The 12198-nt window shown below is 38.1% G+C and overlaps 1 protein-coding gene across 1 annotated transcript in view; it reads right to left on the bottom strand.

The window, feature by feature from the left end:
- EYS (eyes shut homolog) overlaps nucleotides 1-12198 on the bottom strand; it is a 723503-nt gene that overhangs the window by 83815 nt on the left and 627490 nt on the right. The window lies entirely within an intron of this gene.

The raw sequence follows: 12198 nt of genomic DNA, 5'->3' as shown, positions 1-12198 counted from the left end.
CTGCATCAAGGGAAATATAGGTTGGATATTAGGAAAAACTTTTCTACAGAAAGGGTGATAAAATTCTGGAATGGCCTTCCCAGGGAGGTGATGGGGTCACCATCCCTGGATGTGTTTCAAAAAAGTCTGGATGTGGCACTCGGTGCTATGGTTTAGTTGAGGTGTTAGGGCTTGATGATCTTGAATGTCTCTTCCAACCTTGTGATTCTGTGAAATCTGTGAATTCTGTGGAAGTTACACAGCTAGACCAAGCCAATAATTCACCTATGTTCAAAAGTCAAATAGGCAGAAAAGTACTTCCAGAGAAGGATTTAGAATCATAGAATGACGTGGGTTGGACCTTAAAGTGACCTTTCGCTAGCCCAGGTTGCTCAGAGCTCCATCCAGCCTGGCCTTGAAGACTTTCAGGGGTGGGACATCCACAAGTTCTCTGTTTCAGGGCCTCATCACTCTTCACAGTAAAGAATTTTTTCTTAATATCTAATCTAAACATACTCTACTGAGGATTATGGACATTTCCCCTTGTCCTGACATGCTCAGCATCCATATCTCCACAGGAAGATCTGGATGTGGCAGACCCACACTTCTCAGTGTTTGCAAAATCCACTCCGCCTGTGAGGGACTGGGTGTGCACACCCTGTGTGTGGGTGTGTATAAATAACTTACAGAAAGTTTCATGGAAATTTTTAGGTGTTTATTAACATTCTGCAGTGTCTGATATTGTGGTTCATCAGTGGCATTGCTGATACTGATCCTAAATTCTTACTTCACTTATTTTCACTCGTCATTAATAAATCAATAATTATACACCATTGATAAATAAATAAATACTTTTATCCCAATTTAAACCACATCAATTAAGCAGCTTTCCTCTGTGAAGAATACCTGTCAAAATGTGAAGGTAGAAAAAGAACTGTCAGTATAACCTGCATCTAGCTTCTTATACTACGTAATTCTGAACATGAACAGATTGTTGTACTTATTCATTTAGGAAAATCCATAAGTCAAAATGAAAGTACCAGCTAATTTTGCACACCACTTGGAGCTAGGAAGCTGTTGAAAGCAAGCAATCTGAATTACTGTCTGAGACAACTTAAATTTTGTGTAAATTGAGAAAATAGGTGGAGACAGAAAAAATTGCGAATGTTGACATCCGAATAATTATTAATATTGTACTGTGGCAAATTTGTTTCCAGCTGAGTCAAACATAGATGAAAGCACTTAATAGGAGAAAATCTTTGAAGCATTCAGGTGTCTAAAACCAGATGCAAAGGTTCACAGTGACATTCTCTTTAGAGTAAAGGAGAGCCCTCCCTTTTTCAGAGACTCTGACTTTTCAGACAGAACTAATTGGTTATTACATAAGATTTCTGTTCTCTGAAAACCATCAAGCCACATTATTTTTTTTCCTTGAAAAAGAACTGTAGTCAAACCAGAGAAAATCAGGCAAACATAATGCTATTTGCCAGTAGCTATGGTGACTGCTTGTAGGAAAAGGTAAAATGTTCTCAGGTGAAAGAAAAAACCCTCACTGTTGCTTCTGTAGGATAAAACTGAGCCAAACAAAAATATTTAATTTGTTAATATATATTTCTTTACCCAAGTAAGCAGAGTGGGAAGGAAATTAACTTCCTATATTTAAATACTTTAATTGGAAAATTCTTCTAGGAAGAGTGTTGTAACACTTCAGGAATGCTATCATTATATCAACTCTCTGTGCTAAAGATCTGTAATAGCTGAAAGCTTTGTAATAATTAACTCCTTCCAGAAAGCAGGAAGATAGTGAAGAGAGAAAAATATTAATAATTCATTAAAAAAATCAGGATTATTGACACACTATCATTATAAATAATTGAATCAAGTAAGTCTCCTCTTGGTAACATATCCTTGAGGTGCTGGATTCTTGTACATATTGATGTGGCTCTGGGACATAATATTGATTAAATCATCATTATTAAATTATTAAGTCAGATTGGGAAACCAGGCCAATTTTGTAGTCCTCTATGTGTTCATTCTTAAATAGGAAGGCCTGGGAATGTTTATTTGCAATTGTCCTCCTTGCACTGCATTAATTCAGAAGCCATTTTAAGCTGGAGCACAAAATTGCTGGATTTCTTAAGCATGAGCTAGTATGTATTCAGCTAAGAGGGGGCTCTAAGGAGCACATCAAAGCATTGTACTTCAGCTACATTAAATACATGTTAATGCCTAAAATATTGAAAGACAGATGTTACAGAAGCAGCTTGATATTAGTTTACAGCTTACCGCCTATCCCTGCTCTTATTCATCAGGCCTGCATGGGTCCCTTAGCCACTCTATGGTAAGGGTCGCAGTGTCATCTCATGGTGAAAAGACTTCTTTTTTCCAAAGGATGAATTCTCAGACTTCTCAGCAACACTTACATTTAACTATGACTGCCATCACTAGAGGTACAACAGGTTTTGCCCTTTTCTTTGTTCCAGAAGTGGGAGGCAAGTGGATTTCTCTTTTTCCTGGTTTCACTAAGTTGACATCCACTGGTATGACACGCATAGTGATTGCAGGAAGATGGTGGCACCACAGCAATTTCTGTCCTACAGAGAATTAATCTAGCTGTCAATTTTTACTTGTTTGCCCTTTTTTCCTTCTCTTGTTGTACCACCCTTTCTCTTATCTTCTAGCTGGCTATACTCTGAAAGGAATAATTAAATTTGGACAAATTTTTAATCAACAGGACAGCAGTGGTTTTAGTAGTTCCCCCTCTACCCCAACTCTTTACCTTCTATCCCCAGAAACCACTTTAAAAGTTCAAGACATTTTTATCTATGATTCTGACTGCAGGTTCTTCATTGATTTCTGAGGGTGATCAAGACAAGTATGGCAATGCACAAAATGCCTTAAGAACTTTTACTAGGTTCTAATTGAGACACTGTTTTTCAGATTTCTCTCCTGTTGTTTTCTCTTCAGTTCTATAATACAGATCAATACAATCCAAAGTTATTCTGTGTGAACAAAAACTGTTGAATGTTTCCAGCTGTGGTGCTTGATTAGATTTTCATTTCAGTGGTATAAATCAGAGTAACTCCACATAAGGCAAGGAAATCTCAGTACTCTCAAATGGTGTAATCTCAGATGTAAAACCAGAACAAAATTCCATTTTTCTCCTTTTTCAACTGGCAATGTTACATCCCAATCCTGCATCAGATTAATCTCCTTTATATGTAAACACAGAATTGTACAATTACTAATTATTAACTAATAGAGTATTTAGACAGAGAGGAATATGCTCTTAACATCCTCTGTCAAGAAAGATAATTGGAGATGCTGCCTGAAAGAATATCATCCTCTGTGACTCAGATATCAGTGCATAATTTCTGTTAAAAGGAAGATAATTTTTCTCAAGAAATGCTGATTGCAGGCATAAGTTAGCTCAAACAAAAAGCAGGCTGGAGGATGAAGCATAGCTGGAATACGTTGATTTTATTTTTTAAATAACATAATGTATTCCTGCAGTTTATTGTTATGCCCATTCTGCTTTCAGAAATGAAAACTAGGTCTCAAGCTTAATTTCAATATTATAAACGCAAGATTAAAGAGTCTGTTTTCTGCACTGCAAATGAAAATAAAGTAGCAGTGCTGTGCAGGCTCTTGCCTATGTGCTTACACACCTCACCATGAAAGAATACTTCCATGAACACAGCATTTCTCCTAAAGTACATAATTTGCTACATCTCACTGGGACTATCTGCATAAGAAATCCTTTATGGGAGTGAAGCAGCCTGATTGGTCCACACAGAGCATTCTTCATTGTTGCATAGAAAGTGAAAGGAAATCAGGAGAGCACAGGGAAAAAACCCTCAGATACCACAGTAGTAGTGAAAAAAGAGGATATACTTGAATGGAAACAAGCAGCAATTTCCCATCTTTCCCATACACACAGATCTTGTCATGCCAATACTTACTAGGCTAAGCAGAACAGAATAATGTTTAGATGGAAGAAACCCTATATTTTCCTTATTGAAATAATACTGCAATAAAGCTCAGAACAATAAGTGTTGGAGCAGTCACAGAAAATGGCACACCACTGGGCACTATTATTCCTTCTCTCCTGAGGTCTTAATCTAGAGTATGATTTTTTTTGTTTTTCTTTTTAACAGCTGGAGATACATAAATGCAAGGGGAGGAGGGATGGAAGTTATAGGGAACAACATTCTAAGCATCTTAAAATATTTGCAACACACATATCACGGTGACTAAATATACCCCAAGAGAGTATAATCTTTCTTTCTTTTTTTTTTTTCTTTCTTTTTGGTAAATCTCAGAGCATTTCAAATGTTAACTGACACAAGGTTTGTCAGAAGCTGAGTTTTTTTCTCCTCTCTATGAAATTTATTTCTGCAAGCTACTGCCAGTAGAAAGATGCTTTTATGAGAAGCAAATTTCTTGAATATGCTACTGGGGGATTTTCTTTCTCTGTACCCCCAGTTTTATTTAAATGTCATAAAGAGCTGGCTAAACCCAATTACTACCAGCTCTGCAGTGTCTTCCTTCAGCTCAGGTCTGTGATCTACTGCTTTTTGTCTAGAGGGGCTTTAGTGCTGGGTCCATTTCTCCGGCAGGGAGCCAGTGACACTCGAGCTGTAGGTGGCAGCAGCCCACAGCTCTTCTCTCTCACAGCCTGGTGAAAGCCTAAAACCAGCCTAGAGACACAGAGCAGTGTTTTACTCAAGAGGCAGCAGAACAAAATATGGTAATAAGGATTTTTCACAGCCAAGGTTTGTAGGGTTTTCCTGGCAAAGAAAAGCAGTTTATGAAGCACCCATTTACTTAAGACTTTGTTTATTTATTTTTTTGGGTTTTTTCAGTTTTTTTTTGCCTTTTTTTTTTTCTTTTTTTCTGGAGAAAAGTGTTATTTTGCATAGGCAGGCCCTTGGACAGTGTATAATTGTATAATCAAATGTCTCCAGAGCATAAAGATGAGATTTGACACAAACCCAATGTTTCTCATTTTGTTTTCAATTTGATTTTTGTAAGTTGGAGCATTCTTGTGATACTCTGTTTTTTGGGTTTGTGGCTCAGGTTGCAGTGTTCTGGTCTAAGGAAAGCTAATTGCACATGTACCTGGCTTTGCAGCATAACTTGGTAGAATACATATGCAATCATTGTCAAGGATATGAGAAATATATATATATTGCCCAAGTTACTAAAAACACATATTATCAAGTCTAGCTTACAGAAAATGCTTGCCAATTTAAACATCCAGGAATTAGGAACTGCCCAATTCATACTAAAAAAAGCCCACCCAAAAATATGGGCAAAAACATACTGATAAACAACATCAATATATAAGCATGTATACCAATTTGCCTATGAATATACCTTATAAATATATTTTCTCCTATATACATATTATAAAGATATAATAATACCCAACTGGTTTTGCTACTACCGAAATATTTACCCATGAAAAAAATTGATGGTTTAACTAAATGAGTAGGCAGATTAAAAAAACCAAAAAGATATGTTCATTTCAATTACCATTTTTTACATATTCTGCATCTAGCAAGATTAGTTCCTAACCACAAATGCCATCTTGTTCATATTAAATCACAGCATTTTACTATCAAAGTACAAAACAAACATCCTCTCATTTTAAAACTGAGTGTTATAACTCTATATCTGCTCTTAAATCATTGCCCTAGCTTTAAAAACCTGATTGAACATGAACAAGCACTATCCATAAATAAAGTGTCCAGATATTGAATCCTGCTCCATCTCAGTATTGACTCTTGCCTTGCTGTAGCTTCTTTGTAAAACATGCTCTCCTACAGATGGAATTCACTCGTCCTTGCTACTAAGTGAAACACAGCAGGACTCAGCATTTGCTGAAGCTGGAAACCAATGTTAGAATTCAGCCTTGAATTTTGAGCTGGCATAACTACCACTTAATAAATCTGGATGCTGAGTTTCAACACTTGTAAAGCTAACAAAATATGCTCCTGATTGCTTTGTCTTTTTATTGCAGTTTAAGCATTCATACTAAAGTAACATTTCAATGTTAAAAATGTTTGTCCACTCCAAGAATTTTAATGCCTAACAATTAAATAGGTATCTGTGAAACAGTTTGTCTACCTCATTGTTCTTTAAAGCAGGGAAACAGCAATGATACTCAAAGACTGCAGCAGGATTTTAAATATGAGTGGCTACTTTTAACTTACTGCATGTTTATATATTGCATTCTTGCTCTATCGTCCCTGAAACAGTGACAAAGCAACGAGCTGTTAACTGTGTCCTGTGTCCCACTTCAGCTGTGCTTCACGGTTTAAGTGAATCTTAGGTAGGCAAATTTCACCCTGGGGAAGATGAGGGTATAAGAATTGTACTGCCTGAATCAGAAAACTAGAGAAAGCATCAGGAAAAGGAAATGGTTTAGAGCTCTTTTTCTGTGCATTCTCCAAGGTAGGGAGTGGGGGCATTTAGACCTTCTGACTAATTTACAGGTTTGGTATTAATCACCAGGGAGGATTTGTTGTTATTGTTGTTGTTGTTGTTTTTTAATACCATTTTTTGGATAATAGGAGAATACATTTGTATTAGGCATGATCTGAGAGGAAAAAGGAATTCATTAAATTAACAGCTCTAAATGTATCATAAAATTTGGAGTAAAACCGTCTTATGGACTGTGTGCCTGAAGGAGCAGAGTGGGAGATTTCAACCATTTGGCAAATTTTCACTTTAATTTCTCCATGAAATCTACTTGAGAAAAAGCTAAAAAGAGTTTAAAAAAGGTAATCCCCTTTACAAAACACAATTTATTTGTTAATGGTTCTTAACTGCAAATGATTTTCAGTTCAATTTACCCTAGGTTTTTCTAAACAGTTTGTTCTCTCCACTACATTAGTATTTTTTTCCAGGTAGTGACTCTGATCCATGTAACGATATCCTGAATGCTAATGAATGCAAAAAAAAAAATCTGGCTTGCACAAAATGGAAACATGATGAAAATGAGCTTAGTGTGAATTTTGGGATTTAAATCAATCTCTGAATATTTTGGTAAGATATGATGTCCATAATTAATCCCTGAAGGTATCCAGGAAAGTGCTTAAGTCTGGGTTAATGAACTACCATGCTTAGGCTCCAACCTAGAAATATTATGCAATATTTCTGGAAATAGTTTACAGAATGGAAAAATGAATGAATTATTGGGCATATCTGACAACTGAAATACAATCATGCTAACATATTATGTTCTACTGCAAAACAGAATAATTAATGGATATTATTCAGGCTACAGATAATAGTCTTCATGTTTTATTTTAAGACTTGAACTCAAAATGCTAACCATTTGTAACTCAAAAGCCCTTGCTGTGAAAAATTTGTTTAGATTGAAAATCTCTGTTATTGATGATACACCATTCTCTAGCTTATTTCTGTGTATTTTCCTTGGTCTTTTCCAGACCTCATGATATGAATAATCCAGAAGTAAAAAAAATTAATTAAAGCTGTAAATAGGAGCCAGCAGTGTGGCCAGGTGGCCAAAAAGGCCAAAGGCATCCTGGCCTGCATCAGCAACAGTGTGGCCAGCAGGACCAGGACAATGATTGTCCCCCTGTACTTGGCACTGGTGAAGCTGCACCTTGAGTGCTGTGTTCAGTTCTGGGCCCTCCCTCAATACAAGAAGGACATTGAGGTGCTGGAGTGTGTCCAGAGAAGGACAACTGAGCTGCTGAAGAATTGGTCTAGAGAGTAAATCATAGGAAGAGCAGCTGTGGTAGCTGGGGTTGCTTATCCTGGAGAAATGGAGTCTCAGGGAGACCTTATTCCTCCCTCCAACTCCCTGAGAGGAGGCTGCAGTCAGGTTGGGGTTGGGCTCACCTTGCAGGTAGCAAGTGACAGGACAAGAGGAGGTGGCCTAAAGCTATGTCAGGAGAGGTTCAAGGCTATCAGTGCTCAGGAAACAACTGGAGATGGCACTTAGTCCTATGATCTAGTTGGCAAGGTGGAGATTGGTCAAAGGTTGGACTAGATGATCTTGGAGGTCTTTTCCAACCTCAATTATTCTATGATTCTAATTGCTAAGACTGTCACTGAGAAATATAGAAAAAAAGTATGTTATTTACAGGACAGCACTCATGCATTTTGAAGAAATGCTGTTCTTTTATATTTAATTGATAGATTTCACTCCCAATGTACTCCAGTTCATGACTTTTTGGGATTTTACCTGTTCTCTCAGTGTCCTTGTCTTTGCAATTGGGGTGAGATATGAAATTTTAAAAATTGCCCTTAGCAATTTTTGCCCTCACCAAAATTGCCCTCACCAAAAATACACTGTAAAACCCAAAAGTATAATGAAGACAGGATGATTTTGGAGAATGGAACAATACATATATAGCACAGTTATAGTCAGCTTATAATTTGTTTTATTGCATACATATCCACATGTGTTTCTATCTGTGTTTCCACACAGATATTTATTACACACTTCACAAATTCCTCATGATTACAGCAAGCTCATGACATGGTGACTCAATAATGAAACTTCACTATCTATTAGTAGCTTTAAAGGCTGTTTGGAAACAGAAAAGTGATGTCATGACCAGAGCTTCTGAAACTGAAGGCTTACACATCCCTCTGCAATCCCAAGAAAATTTGCTGGGAAACGTAGAAAGAGAACTCCAATGTAAATAACAGTCATTGAAGTGATCAGTGATAATCGTGGTCTAAGTTGATGATGAGTGCTGAACCAGAACAGAGGTGACTCATCCACACTTAGTGCACATGAGGGTTCCTGAATGTTCCAGCCAGCAAAGCAAGCCTTGCTGCCAAGCTCCTCCTCAATTCCCAGCAGCTGGTTTTACTTGGCCAGATGCTCAGAAGGTCACAGGGCAGCAGTTTTGATCTGACCAGTGCAGACACCCACTACTAGATCAGTAAAGAAGGTGTCTGCTGTCTCTCCAGAGCAAAGACTCACCATCACACCCCAGCCATTGGACTGGGCCAGCTTGCCAGTGGAACCCTTACGACTGGCAGTTTCAATAACTATTTAAAACAGAACTTCTGCCTCTGAGTAACTGGTTTCCATCTGTAATTTTCACCTTGCAGCATTCTTGAAGTGCCTGCTCCCAATGGAATTTTTTAGAACCTGATCTCATTTAGTATTACAACCTATTCATGAGTGTGAAAACCTGCTAGCACAAACATATTCTTTTAGGTACACAGCAAAGTAAAGTATTCACTAAAGTACTCTACATGTTAACATATTTGGGCTTCATGTACAGACATGAGTAGGATGTCCAAAAACTCATATGACTATGACATCATATATATGAAATATATATCCCATATTATCATCATGGTAATGAAATCAGGTTTCAGGGAGCAGTGGTGTAGCAATTTGTATTGTTCCACAACAATGCTAGGCATCTCCACTAATTATGGAGGGAACTAATGACCCAGGTCTTGTTCTGACTTCTACTGTGAAGTAACCTGAGAGAGGTCCTGGTAAACAGCAAAAGGTTTTTTGTGGTTCTAGGGTCATTTTCCCTTCATATTTCCAAGGACAGAGATTTCAGAAAACCAGCCTTCAAAAGTGGTTGTTTCATACATATTTTTTATCCAAGACAGTCTTTCCTGAAGAGCAACGTACTAATTTTCTAGCAAGACATCAGGTAATTCTTAAGTCTCTGGATGTTTTGAGAATAAAATAACATATTGATCTTCTATGTTCCCCTTCACTTCAGAGTAATACAGAACTTCTATAAGTTTTCTCTAGTGTTGTTGTTCTATTTCTGGAGTCCCATATTGTTGTTGTCAGATTTCTAAAGTCCATACCTCCTTGGCGTATTCTCATGGCTGCAGATCTTCACAACACAGACTCCTTCTTCTGCATGCTGTTCTCTCTCAGTTCAGGGCTCCTCCAAGGCTTTCCCTGACTGGCTCACCTGCCCCCTTTTTATCCCAGTTATCTTCATTGGTCACAGCTGCAGCCCAATTAAGGACATCGCAGCTGCAGCCCATCAAGGACAACCGGGACCTCCCGGGGCAAAGCCTATACACAGATATTCAAGTACAATACATTTCCTCTAGTATACTCTAGTAAAAAAAAAAAAAATAAAAGGTCCCTTCTTCACAACATGCAAGACCTAATATAACTGGAGCCAGTTGTGAGGAAGACAGTATAAGCACCTCATTCCAATGGGCTCTGAGAAAAAATTGAAGTACTGGTTACCTTTGCCTTTGAATAGTCAGCTGGATACTTAAGGATCTTTTGGCAGAATGTCTCCTCTATTTCTGTCTTTCTGCTTCCTAAAAGCTGTCTTTTAGCTAGGTTTGGCTACTTAAAAGACACCTAATCTAAATTCATTATATGTATACACATGGAGCATGAAATTCTCGTGACTATCATGGTACAGATATGCATATTTATCTTTTCAGATGATCACAAAGTTGGCTAGTTTTATTAAATCCAAAAACCATGGTCTTCTATTAAAAAAAACCAAAACAACAAACAAACAAAATAAAACATTTTTTTATATTTCTAAAAGGCAAACTTAAATAAGTGCTTTCTGAGAAAGAAATAAAGTACAAAACCAAATCTGGTGTCATGATAACCTTCTTTATCAAGATGATACTTCATATCCAGACTTCTCAAATTCTATTTGAATACTACGCATGTTCCTCGAAGCTAACAAGGTACCAAAGGCAAAGAAAGCTTCTCTAAAGCATAATCAAAACCTGTTCTGTTCTGTGACCTCTGATAAGCCTCACTGTTTTATTTCAATGATAACCTCCCAAGCAAGGTTTCAGAACAATGAAGTTCTAACCCATTCAACCTCCATTAACTACACTAGTGGTTCTCTGTCTGTAATTTTCAGTATTTGAAGTGTAGAAATCTATAGCTAGTAAGTAGGTGTGCATGTTAGGTCAGCAGCAAAGGAAGAAATGTTCTGACATGTATTACAGATACTGCAGATTATCTGGTGGTTTGACCACTTTCCTGGGCAGTGTGTTCCAATATATAAACTTTTTGGTAAATTTTTTCCCCAAATATCCAACCTAAATCTCCCCTGCTGCAACCTGAGGCCATTTCCTCTAGTTCTGTCACTTATTAATTGGGAGAAGAGGGAAACACTCACCTTGTTGCAACCTACTTTCAGGTTGTTGTACAGAGTAATAAGGTCCCCACTGAGACTAATTTTCTCCAGGCTGGAATGCCATGTCCACTGCCCTTCTCTGGACACACTCCAGCACCTCGGAGTGTCTTTCTTATAAGAGGGCTCAAAACTGCACACAGGATTCGAGGTGTGGCCTCACCAGTGCTGAGTACAGGGGGACAATCACTGCCCTGGTCCTGCTGGCCACACGATTGTTGGTACAGGCCAGGATGCCATTGGCCTTCTGGGCCACCTGGGCACACCCTGGCTCATGTTCAGCTGCTGTCAACCAGCATGCCCAGGGCTTTTCTTCTGGGCAGTTTTCCAGCCATTCTGTTCCAAGCCTGGAGCTCTGCATGGGGTTGTTGGGACCCAAGTGTTGGACCTGACTCTTGTGTTATTGAACCTCACAAAATTGGCCTTGGCCCATGGATCCAGCCTGTCCAGGTGCCTCTGCAAAGCCTTCCTGACTTCAGCAGATCAACACTCCCACCCAGCTTGAAGCTGTCTGTGAATTTACTGAGGGTGCACACCATCCCCTCATCCAGATCATCAATACAGATATTAAACAGGACTGGGCCCAGCACTGAGTTGGGAGACCTCACTAGTGACTGACTGACACATGGGTGTAACTGTTCACCACCTCTCTCTGAGCTTGGGTCCGCAGAAAAACTTATACTGAAAGGATTACCTATGTGGAATTTTGGAAAACCATTAGTTCAATGAATATGACACACTAGTCAGTTTTCATACATATATTACGTGATATACCTTATAGCAAACAGTCTGAGCTCTATTATTTGTCAGTATTAACAGTGAAGTGAAATTCTTGATAAGAATCTGCACACTACTTCTCCAATTGGAGAAATTTGTATGAATAGTGTTTTGAGTATTTCTACTCATGCTTAAACATCTCATTTGCCTTGGAAAAGTATTCCATTAATTTTGCTGCTATGTTGTATTTTAAAACTTCAAACTAGGTACCATTTCTGGAATTAAAGCTATCAGAAATGCTGATTTGGTTCTGCTGTAATTCGCAGAAATAATGCTACATAGAATTTCTAGG

This window comes from Molothrus aeneus, chromosome 3 (genome assembly GCF_037042795.1).
Source record: "Molothrus aeneus isolate 106 chromosome 3, BPBGC_Maene_1.0, whole genome shotgun sequence".
Taxonomy (NCBI): Eukaryota; Metazoa; Chordata; class Aves; order Passeriformes; family Icteridae; genus Molothrus; species Molothrus aeneus.
Note: the sequence above shows the minus strand (reverse complement) of the source record. Positions and strands in the feature narration are given on the sequence as shown.